The sequence below is a fragment of the Bacillus rossius genome, chromosome 10 (genome assembly GCF_032445375.1).
Source record: "Bacillus rossius redtenbacheri isolate Brsri chromosome 10, Brsri_v3, whole genome shotgun sequence".
Classification (NCBI taxonomy): domain Eukaryota; kingdom Metazoa; phylum Arthropoda; class Insecta; order Phasmatodea; family Bacillidae; genus Bacillus; species Bacillus rossius.
In genome coordinates, this window is record NC_086337.1 from 19007690 (window position 1) to 19020428 (window position 12739).

The window sequence follows — 12739 nt, forward strand, 5'->3', positions numbered from 1 at the left end:
GAAAATTAATATTATTTGTCAATATTACATAGAATAGCTTTAGATCGAAATTCGTCGCTTTAAATGTTTCATGCCGGCTGGATCGGTATTGAGTACTCTTCTTTTAAATAACCCTGAGATGCTAACACAACGCATTCCTTTAGCGTTTACGCACTGGTTAATACATATATATGAAGTAGAATAATTGTGTGTTCATGGAGTGTCGTATGGTGTGCCTAATTTTGTTGAGAACTGACTGCATGTATGCTAGTTTTATTGAATCTTTAACCAAAAAAAAATTCAATTGGCAATTGTACATAGCTGATAAATGGTCACACTAAACAAAGTGTTTTTTTATGACCGTGAAGAGGTTTTCATTAAGTTTTCGTTGGCAAATGGACTCAGTTATAGCTTGATTATGTTCATTAATAGAGCCTGTATTTTTGGGTACAATTTATATGCGACATATTAATTTTTGTAGTTTACGTCTAGAAAATTCTCTGCTTTACTTATTTGAAACCAACGTTTTTTGTGTACTCTTACTATATTTTTAAGGAAGTTATATGTTAAGAGTGTGTGTTTAACACAATGTGTAACTGAACGTTCACTGCAATTATAATTTTTTTTTAAGACAAACAGTGAAAAACTCAATAGTGTATTTCCAAAACATTGTATTAAATAAATATTTCCTAATGCGTGATTCATTTAATGAATATACAGTAATTATTTTTAAATTTTATTTCCTGTTCAATACAAGAGTGCGACATAAAATTTTCTCTGTAGCATGAAAATGTTAGTAATTAAATTGGCTTACAAGTCAAGTAAAGGTAAAACATTTTGTTGCCTCCTGTGAGGATTTAACTCACGACCCCTGGTTTACAAAACCAGTGCTCTGCCACTGAGCTAAAGAGGCTGTTATGAACATGTTATCACATGTGTTGGTATATAAGAGAGCAAGTTTGTTTTAGCTCATGGTTAATTACACTCTTAACATATGTGGGACTGTGCACACAAATGACATTGCAGCTGTGCCACCAATATTTGTATTTGCAAAATATTACCGTCACACATCTTGAACTATAGTCTCAGGATTTAAAAAAAATTATGTTTCAACTTTTTTTTCAGTTAAAATACTCGATTTTTATTTTAAACACCTATGATAAGATGACTTTTAAGATTGAGATTTTGATAAAGAATTTTTTTTCTGTGCTTGAAACCATAGACTGTTTTTTATTAAAATTGTATATGATTGGCATTACATTTCTCACGTGCCCATACTTCAAAGTTCAAAACACTCGCTACTATTAACTCTCGATAACTCTTTAGGGCTATAATTTCAATTTCTATTTTATTTGGAGTATGTTCTAAAATTTATCTGCCTGTATTGAAATTTTCCCTGGTACCTGTTGCTAGTAAAATAACATGATAGATTTTGAGTAGTATATAATAGGGGCTCCAGGGACAGGTGCAGGTAGTGGTGTCTGTGGTGTTATCCACCATCTTGGATTGTGACGTCACGGCGGCCATCTTGGACGAGCGTAACGGGACACAGTGTAACGGGGCACAGCGTAACGGGGCACAGCGTAACGGGACACAGCGTAACGGGACACAGCGTAACGGGACAAGTAGATCACGGCGGCCATCTTGGATCCGCCATTATGGATGACGTCATTGTATTCTAGAAAATTCCGGCGAAGTGTTATCCGCCATTTTAAATGATGATGTCACCGTTGCAATTTTTGTTACGGTCGCCATCTTGAAATTTGGACGCCATCTTAAAAATATTTAATTATTATCCGATTTTAATGAAAAAAATTCCAAAATTATTAAAAAATTAACTTATTCGAATTCTGATTGATTATATCGATCACCGTCCTCGGTTGGAACCCGGTGAGTAAAAAAAAAAACTAAAAATTGCGACAGGCTTCTTCCTCAATTGTGGATGCAGGCAGAATGACTCCTACCACTTTTTTTCAAAGCATATATATCGTCAGCTGGTATGACGACATGTCCGCCATCTTGTCTTCGTCCGCTGGATATCACCATCTTGTTTTTGTCCGCTAGAGTGTGCTGATACCATGTTAGTTTAATTATCTGGTCACCACAACTTTGACCTTGACCTAGAACTTTAACCTTGACCTTGAACTTTGACTTAGACCTTGACCTTTAAATTTGAATTTGACCTTGAAGTTTGACCTTGACCTTGAAATTTGACCTTGACCTTGAAATTTGACCTTGTCCTTGAAATTTGATCTTGACCTTGAAATTTGACCTTGACCTTGAAATTTGACCTTGTCCTTGAAATTTGATCTTGACCTTGAAATTTGACCTTGACCTTGAAATTTGACTTTGTCCTTGAAATTTGACTTTGTCCTTGTCGACCATCATGGATCCGACATTTTATGTTCAGTACATGCTACCAGGAGCCACCACCTGCCGGAGTACTCCATCTTGTGTGTACTTGTATTATAGAGTACATTTCCATCTGGATAATTTTATTCTAACCCGCTACAGTGCAGTAATCATTTATTACGGAGGTGCCCCCCGCCATCTAGAAATTCGGCCGCCATATTGAAATCATGTAATAATGTAGCTAGAAAAGCGGGAAAAAATCCAAAATTAATTAAATAAATCACTCATTAACTTACATATTTATTCGATCGATTCCTGTCCTCGGTTCGATACCCGATCGATGCAATAATGTTTAATTTTATGTAAAAAATAATAATTTCAATAAACCATGTTCAACATTCGTAAATAGACTTTATATCATCTACTACCATCATCCTATCAGACATCAAGACCACCATATTGGAAATTCGTAATTGTAATGCTAGAGATTCGGGAAAAAGTTCAAAATTCATTAAATAAATTTGTAATCCATATAATGATTGATTGGATCGAATAAGGTCCTTCGTTCGATCCCTGGCCGATACAAAACAACTTTAATTAAATTAAAACACCACAAGTTCTTTTAAAAAAATTTTATTACATATATTCAATACACTACTACAAGTACAAAAAAAACTGGCAAATTACTAAAGCCTTTTGGATTCCTCGATTCAAACAGTCATCTTATTGTACGGACTAAGCCTTTTACATGACTTTAAATGTCTATCCGATCCGTTCATCACCACAGCCAGAGACGGACTGAAGTTCATAGCACTTATATAGTCTCATTAGCCGGTACAACACATGAGTCAAATCAATAACAATGTTCACTATACGTCTCGGAGCATTTTTTATAATGACGATGTAAGCTATCGAGACGTGAAATTAGTTTATTGCACTTAAAGCACTGAAATTGTATTCTTTGAACATTATTAGAACAACCGTTTCTTTCATGTCTGCGAGCATTTGAGGTGATAGTAAATGATGCACCACAGTATTTGCACTGATGCGAAGTACGCTCTTCATTAATTGAAGTATTCAATGCTGATGAAACTTCAGCTGATGGTGGAACAGCACATATCGAAGTCTCCTCCAGTGTTGTCAGAGGCGTTGCCAACGGGATCTGCTCCAACATCGTCGGCGCTGACGTCATGGTTCCCGTAGTCGATGGTACATCCTCCATCGAGTTCGACGTTAAAGTCGGTAAAGATGCCATCGAAGTCTCAAAACAGGCAATTACGCGACTTATGCACCAGAAGAAACAAACTAGGTGATCCGTACACCGTCGACGGCAGTAACAAACTGAGCGTCCTGCTGTCTAGGACTCGTTTATATACATTAACCGGTTTGAATAATACGCTAGTCAAATCAAGAACAGTTTACGAAAATACTAGAGTAAAAACAACATTAAAAAAATAGAAGCACCATCAACAAAAAAGGAAGCACATTTGGAAGCACCTTCAAAAAAAAAGGAAAAACAATAGGAAGCACCGACTACGAAAAGGCAGCACATTTGGAAGCACCGACAACGAAAAAATAGAACATTTGGCAGCACCGACAACGAAAAGGCAGCACATTTGGAAGCACCGACAACGAAAAAATAGTACCGCCATCGAAAAGACAGCACATTCGGAAGCACCGACTACGAAAAGGCAGCACATTTCGAAGCACCGACAACGAAAAGGCAGCACATTTGGAAGCACCGACAACGAAATGGCAGCACATTTGGAAGCACCGCCATCGAAATGGCAGCACATTTGGAAGCACCGACTACGAAAAAACAGCACATTTGGAAGCACTGTCATCGAAAAGGCAGCACATTTGGAAGCACCGACTACGAAAAGGCAGCACATTTGGAAGCACCGACAACGAAAAGGCAGCACATTTGGAAGCACCGACAACGAAAAGGCAGCACATTTGGAAGCACCGACTACGAAAAGGCAGCACATTTGGAAGCACCGACAACGAAAAGGCAGCACATTTTGAAGCACCGACAACGAAATGGCAGCACATTTGGCAGCACCGACAACGAAAAGGCAGCACATTTGGAAGCACCGACTACGAAAAGGCAGCACATTTGGAAGCACCATCATTGAAAAGGCAGCACATTTGGAAGCACCGACTACGAAAAGTCAGCATATTTGGAAGCACCGGCAACGAAAAGGCAGCACATTTTGAAGCACCGGCAACGAAAAGGCAGCACATTTGGAAGCACCGACAACGAAAAGGCAGCACATTTGGAAACACCGACAACGAAAAGGCAGCACATTTGGAAGCACCATCATCGAAAAGGCAGCACATTTGGAAGCTCCATCAACAAAAAAAAGGCAAAAAGGAAGCACAAGTTACTAGATCTAAGTCTTAGTTAGAAATAAGAATACACGACATTAAAACATTAAATTCTTATAATTTAAATTATTTATTTTATTGCTTTACATTATACAAATGCAAGTAAAACAAGCCATTATTGTATGTAGCCAGCATTCCTCAGTTCCTTGAGTATGAAGGATATTTCTTTGATGCACGAATAGTTTCCTGCACAAAGCGAACCATGTAGAAGTCTTAGCCGGTCAACCAATATGTTTGGATCTTTCCATGATGTGTAATCATTCTCTTCTACCACCATCTTCCTTGCACCTTTATAATAAATATTATGATCTCTGGTGTCTTCCGTTTTACCACCAACCTCAGGGTAACTTTCATGTTTGAGACGGTGATCATCACAAGCTTGATCAGATTTATTTAATATATCACGTCGTTTCCATCGTTTCTGTCTCAGGACACCGCCACATTCTTCGATCTTGTCAGCTTTAGGTGCTTCATCATAGTCTATGTCTTTGTCTACAGCCTCAGAGTCACTGTTACAATCACCGTAGAAGGAATCATCTTCACCCAATTAACCGTAATAATTTGATGTTGATGATGTTAAAGTGTCTTCATCGTCTTCATGCTTCCTTTTTAGGAGTCCATCATTTTTACAAAGTAGGGAAGATCTACTTGAATTCGGCTGGAATATATTCTCACTTTTCACGTTAAAGATTCTTCCATTGTCTTCATTCTTCCGTAAATCATCATCAACCTCCTTCAATTTAAGTTCTTTGTCGAGATAGGAAGAGCCAAGAAAATTATTGTCGTAATGCAGATCACTCTTCCTTAGTCTAGTAGATTCAACGTTGTCCTCTAGCTTGTAACAGGCTTGGCGTTACAAGTTCTGCCATGTCTTTTTAGGCTCTCTCTCCGCGTAAACGACTTGCTACATCGAACACAACTTATCATATTGCGCAGTGGATTTTTAACACAGTCATTCTTCTCGTGTTGTCTTTTATTCTTTCTCAAGATAAACTCTTTGCTGCAAAACTTACACCTATGTTCTTTCGATACAGCGCCAGATCCCAAATCGGAATTCATATTAGTTACTGAGACTAATGCCAGATACCAATTGAGTGTTTTAAATTATATCCAATACTTAAATAGAAATTTTTTCATATTTCATCAGCGATAATTAATATATCTCATGCAAAAGTACTTTATGCATGTAGTTCTGCTTTTCAACAACAGATGTCGCCACATGTTGCTTGCAGGTAAATAATATTTAGTTATTTTATGCGGGATGCGGGATGCTCACTAACGATCGCAAAAGAAGGATGGCTTCTCTAGACTCCAAGGAAAAGGAAGTTTGTCTTGCATGTTGGTGCTCCACAGATGTCTCATGGCGTAATATTAATTTGACTAAGTAATGATATTTTTTAATTCCACCTGATAAAAATATTGCAAGTTTTGATTTAGTAGCAGAATTTATCGAATTAAATGTAACTCCAAATAAAATGACATGTCTCATTAGACAAAAAAAAATCCATTGAGAGTGGTTTTTTAGAATAGTTAGAAACACTTGAAGAAACCACAGGAATGATTGCAAGAACACGGGAAAAACCATCAAAATATTGACAAGAATAATCAGGAGCACACGGAGAAAACCATCATAATATTGGCAAGAATAATCAGGAGCACACGGAGAAAACCATCATAATATTGACCAGATTAATCAGAAGTACTCGGAGAAAACCACCACATTTTTTCTTTGATAAGTTTACAAGCTAGCAGAAACTGTTGATGCATTTTTTTATTTTTTAATTTTTTTTATTAATTTATTTTTATTTTTAAATAATTTTTCCTGTAATTTTATAATATCAAAGAAAACATGTGGTGGTTTTCTCCGAGTACTTCTGATTAATCTGGTCAATATTATGATTTTTCAATAATTTTCTTGGCTCTTCCGATCTCGACAAAGAACTTAAATTGAAGGAGGTTGATGATTTACGGAAGAATGAAGACAATGGAAGAATCCTTAACGTGAAAAGTGAGAATATATTCCAGCCGAATTCAAGTAGATCTTTCCTACTTTGTAAAAATGATGGACTCCTAAAAAGGAAGCATGAAGACGATGAAGACACTTCAACATCATCAACATCGAATTATTACAGTAAATTGGGTGAAGACGATTCCTTCTACGGTGATTGTTACAGTGACTCTGAGGCTGTTGACAAAGACATAGACTATGATGAAGCACCTAAAGCTGCCAATATCGAAGAATGTGGCGGTGTCCTGATACCGAAACGATGGAAACGACGTGATATATTAAATAAATCTGATCAAGCTTGTGATGATCACCGTCTCAAACATGAAAGTTACCCTGAGGTTGGTGGTAAAACGGAAGACACCAGAGATCATAATATTTATTATAAAGGTGCAAGGAAGATGGTGGTAGAAGAGAATGATTACACATCATGGAAAGATCCAAACATATTGGTTGACCGGCTAAGACTTCTACATGGTTCGCTTTGTGCAGGAAACTATTCGTGCATCAAAGAAATATCATTCATACTCAAGGAACTGAGGAATGCTGGCTACATACAATAATGGCTTGTTTTACTTGCATTTGTATAATGTAAAGCAATAAAAAAAATAATTTAAATTATAAGAATTTAATGTTTTTATGTCGTGTATTCTGGTTTCTAACAAAGACTTAGATCTCGTAACTTGTGCTTCCTTTTTGCCTTTTTTTTTTGTTGATGGAGCTTTCAAATGTGCTGCCTTTTCGTTGTCGGTGCTTACAAATGTGCTGCCTTTTCGTTGTCGGTGCTTCCAAATGTGCTGCCTTTTCGTTGCCGGTGCTTCCAAATGTGCTGCCTTTTCGTAGTCGGTGCTTCCAAAAGTGCTGCCTTTTCGATGATGGTGCTTCCAAATGTGCTGCCTTTCGTAGTCAGTGCTTCCAAATGTGCTGCCTTTTCGTTGTCGGTGCTGCCAAATGTGCTGCCTTTTTGTTGTCGGTGCTCCCAAATGTGCTGCCTTTTCGTAGTCGGTGCTTCCAAATGTGCTGCCTTTTCGTAGTCGGTGCTTCCAAATGTGCTGCCTTTTCGTTGTCGGTGCTGCCAAATGTGCTGCCTTTTCGTTGTCGGTGCTACCAAAATTGCTGCATTTTCGTAGTCGGTGCTTCCAAATGTGCTGCCTTTTCGATTACGGTGCTTCCAAATGTGCTGCCTTTTCGTAGTCGGTGGTTCCAAATGTGCTGCCATTTTGATGGCGGTGCTTCCAAATGTGCTGCCATTTCGTTGTCGGTGCTTCCAAATGTGCTGCCTTTTCGATGATGGTGCTTCCAAATGTGCTGCCTTTAGTAGTCAGTGCTTCCAAATGTGCTGCCTTTTCGTTGTCGGTGCTGCCAAATGTGCTGCCTTTTTGTTGTCGGTGCTCCCAAATGTGCTGCCTTTTCGTAGTCGGTGCTTCCAAATGTGCTGCCTTTTCGTAGTCGGTGCTTCCAAATGTGCTGCCTTTTCGTTGTCGGTGCTGCCAAATGTGCTGCCTTTTCGTTGTCGGTGCTACCAAATGTGCTGCCTTTTCGTAGTCGGTGCTTCCAAATGTGCTGCCTTTTCGATTACGGTGCTTTCAAATGTGCTGCCTTTTCGTAGTCGGTGGTTCCAAATGTGCTGCCATTTTGATGGCGGTGCTTCCAAATGTGCTGCCTTTTCGTAGTTGGTGCTTCCTATTGGTTTTCCTTTTTTTTGAAGGTACTTCCAAATGTGCTTCCATTTTTGTTGATGGTGCTTATATATTTTTAATGTTGTTTTTACTCTAGTATTTTCGTAAATTGTTCTTGATTTGACTAGCGTATTATTGAAACCGGTTAATGTATATAAACGAGTCCTAGACAGCAGGACGCTCAGTTTGTTACTGCCGTCGACGGTGTACGGATCACCTAGTTTGTTTCTTCTGGTGCATAAGTCGTGTAATTGCCTGTTCTTGAGACTTCGATGGCATCTTTACCGACTTTAACGACGAACTCGATGAAGGATGTACCATCGACTACGGGAACCATGACGTCAGCGCCGACGATGTTGGAGCAGATCCCGTTGGCAACGCCTCTGACAACACTGGAGGAGACTTCGATATGTGCTGTTCCACCATCAGCTGAAGTTTCATCAGCATTGAATACTTCAATTAATGAAGAGCGTACTTCGCATCAGTGCAAATACTGTGGTGCATCATTTACTATCACCTCAAATGCTCGCAGACATGAAAGAAACGGTTGTTCTAATAATGTTCAAAGAATACAATTTCAGTGCTTTAAGTGCAATAAACTAATTTCACGTCTCGATAGCTTACATCGTCATTATAAAAAATGCTCCGAGACGTATAGTGAACATTGTTATTGATTTGACTCATGTGTTGTACCGGCTAATGAGACTATATAAGTGCTATGAACTTCAGTCCGTCTCTGGCTGTGGTGATGAACGGATCGGATAGACATTTAAAGTCATGTAAAAGGCTTAGTCCGTACAATAAGATGACTGTTTGAATCGAGGAATCCAAAAGGCTTTAGTAATTTGCCAGTTTTTATTGTACTTGTAGTAGTGTATTGAATATATGTAATAAAATTTTTTTAAAAGAACTTGTGGTGTTTTAATTTAATTAAAGTTGTTTTGTATCGGCCAGGGATCGAACGAAGGACCTTATTCGATCCAATCAATCATTATATGGATTACAAATTTATTTAATGAATTTTGAACTTTTTCCCGAATCTCTAGCATTACAATTACGAATTTCCAATATGGTGGTCTTGATGTCTGATAGGATGATGGTAGTAGATGATTTAAAGTCTCTTTACGAATGTTGAACATGGTTTATTGAAATTATTATTTTTTACATAAAATTAAACATTATTGCATCGATCGGGTATCGAACCGAGGACAGGAATCGATCGAATAAATATGTAAGTTAATGAGTGATTTATTTAATTAATTTTGGATTTTTACCCGCTTTTCTAGCTACATTATTACATGATTTCAAGATGGCGGCCGAATTTCAAGATGGCGGGGGGCACCTCCGTAATAAATGATTACTGCACTGTAGCGGGTTAGAATAAAATTATCCAGATGGAAATGTACTCTATAATACAAGTACACACAAGATGGAGTACTCCGGCAGGTGGTATCCTCTGGTAGCATGTACTGAACATAAAATGTCGGATCCATGATGGTCGACAAGGACAAAGTCAAATTTCAAGGTCAAGGTCAAATTTCAAGGTCAAGATCAAATTTCAAGGTCAAGATCAAATTTCAAGGTCAATGTCAAATTTCAAGGTCATGGTCAAATTTCAAGGTCAAGGTCAAATTTCAAGGTTAAGGTCAAATTTCAAGGTCAAATCTCAAGGTCAAGGTCAAAGTTGTGGTGACCAGATAATTATACTAACATGGTATCAGCACACTCTAGCGGACGAAAACAAGATGGTGATCTTTAGCGGACGAAGACAAGATGGCGGACATGTCGTCATACCAGCTGACGATATATATGCTTTGAAAAAAAGTGGTAGGAGTCAGTCTGCCTGCAACCACTATTGAGGAAGAAGCCTGTCGCCATTTTTAGTTTTTTTTGGACTCACCGGGTTCGAACCGAGGACAGTGATCGATATAATCAATCAGAATTCGAATAAGTTAATTTTTGATGAATTTTGGAATTTTTTTCATTAAAATCGGATAATAATTAAAGATTTTCAAGATGGCGTCCAAATTTCAAGATGGCAACCGTAAAAAATTGCAACGGTGATGTCATCATTCAAAATGGCGGATAACACATCGCCGGAATTTTCTAGAACACAATGACGTCATCCAAAATGGCGGATCCAAGATGGCGGATCCAAAATGGCCGCCGTGATCTACTTGTCCCGTTACGCTGTGTCCCGTTACGCTCGTCCAAGATGGACGCCGTGACGTCACAATCCAAGATGGTGGAAAACACCACAGACACCCCTACCTGCATCCTGTCCCCGGAGTTCCTATTATATACTACTATTTTGTACTTTTATAAAACATTTTTACCAAACAAACTTTTTGAATGCAGTTTTTTTAATTTTAAATTTGATTATTTAAATACATTTTATGAAATAATAACCAAACGAGTATGATGATAACTAAGCGATGAAATGGCTAATAAAATGAAATTTATATTTGCATTTACCAAGGATCGAAAAGAGGAAAATAAAGATCGAATAAATTAGTACATTAATGAGTTTTTTTGATGATTTTTGGAATGTTTTTCTAATTTCTAGGTAAAATATTATGGATTTCCAAGATAGCAGCCAATATGTTATCATCGACTAACTGAAGGCTGGTTACACTAGGAACCTAAGCTGCGTGTAGGACGTTCCACCATATTTTATTAAATAAAAGTTTTTTCTCCCTAAAATTACCGTTTTTGGATATAGCAAGGATCAAACCAAGCATTGTAATCTATGGAATCAATCATTTAATTAGTTGCTGAATTTTTGATGAAAATTTGGTCTTTTTACCTCATTTCTAGCTTAAAATGATATTTTCCCAATATGGTGGCCAAAATGGTCAACAAGATGGCGGGCGCCCTGGCACTAAATAATTACCGCAGTCTAGCAGGTCAAAATTAAAATGACATGACAATAGCACCCTCTAGCACACGAAAACATTATGTCGGATCCTTGATGGCAGCCTCCAGTAGACCGAAACAAGATGGTGAGCGTGACATCATAATATCTGGTGCTATATCTACCTTGGCATTGGGAATGAGAGGTCCGTATGTGGTTGGCTTCTGTGGAGGAAGGATCAAACGCCTTTTTTGCTCTTGGCGTGTTCGAACCAAGGACTCCATAAAAAATTCTTTTTTTAATACAATTTTATTAAAATTGTATTAAATTACATTTTTTAAATAAATTTAATATTTTTCCAATTTTTTTCTTATAATAATTACGGATTTTCAAAATGACAGACGTAACATCTTAATTTTAAAATGTTTTAAAAATTTTTAAAGATTTTATTGTATAAATTTTATATTATTTAAAAAATTTACGATTTTATAGCATAAAAAATACGGATTTTTAGGTAATGTCGCGATTGTATTGATAATTGCTACGGTTACAGCATAATTTAATATGGCGGCCGTGACATCCTAATTGTTCAGGTCGTGACCTTGGTGGCTTAGGGCAGATTGCCAACGGGTAATTAAATTGCTTTGGGGATTTTTCATGCTGTTGATATTTTTGAGGATTAAAATGTAAATTTTTTCTTCAAATCAGGAATTTTTTCCTCGAAATAGAGAAATTTTAATTTTTCTGATATTTGAGATTTTTTTTCCATAATTTATTTTACAAAAAAATTGAAATATTGACAAATGTTGGCCATTTTTTTGGAAAATTGTGTGTGATTTTGAGACTTTTTTGGGCAAATTTCGAAGGTCGAGATCAAGGTGAACAAGATGGCTGTCGTGACTTCACAATCCCAGATGGCAGCTGACACCACCGACACCAGACATTGAACCCTGGGCTCGGACCTTCTTTTATATACTTCTCAAGCAGTACAATATTGCCTATTGCCTCAGCAAGGATCTGGAATCAAGGCTCCGAGCTGACGAGATATTGGCCCAAGAAGCCGAAGATATAAGTAAATCGTCGGATGCAGGACTTGGAGAGAAATTCTCGGCATTGGGCGTATCCAAATTTATGAAGGAAAAGACGAAACCGAACAGTTGCCTAACCAAATTAACTTTGGTCACTTGTACCTTAAAATTTTTACTAAATAAATTTAGCTACAAAATTTTTTAGTTAGCTAAATAACTGTACAGTTTTGAAAATGGGTCAGTAATTCACTTACATGCACAACACTTACGTTGATAGGTCACACTAGAAAGCTTCGGGCAGTCCATATCCTGCCTCTGGATTTAGATAGTGAATGGTGTATAGCAGTCGCAGATTTTTATACCTATCATGCCATACCGAATACTGTTGAAGTTAACTGCAAGATCTTCTTCCTGAAAAGAGATGAGACCGCTCATGAAATACAGTTACATGTTG

The 12739-nt window shown here is 37.5% G+C and overlaps 1 non-coding gene across 1 annotated transcript; it reads right to left on the bottom strand.

Annotated features, from left to right (window-relative positions):
• Nucleotides 1-820: 820 nt before the first annotated feature.
• Trnat-ugu (transfer RNA threonine (anticodon UGU)) lies at nucleotides 821-892 on the bottom strand. Its single transcript has one exon. It is a non-coding gene; the product is annotated as a tRNA-Thr (tRNA).
• Nucleotides 893-12739: the final 11847 nt, after the last annotated feature.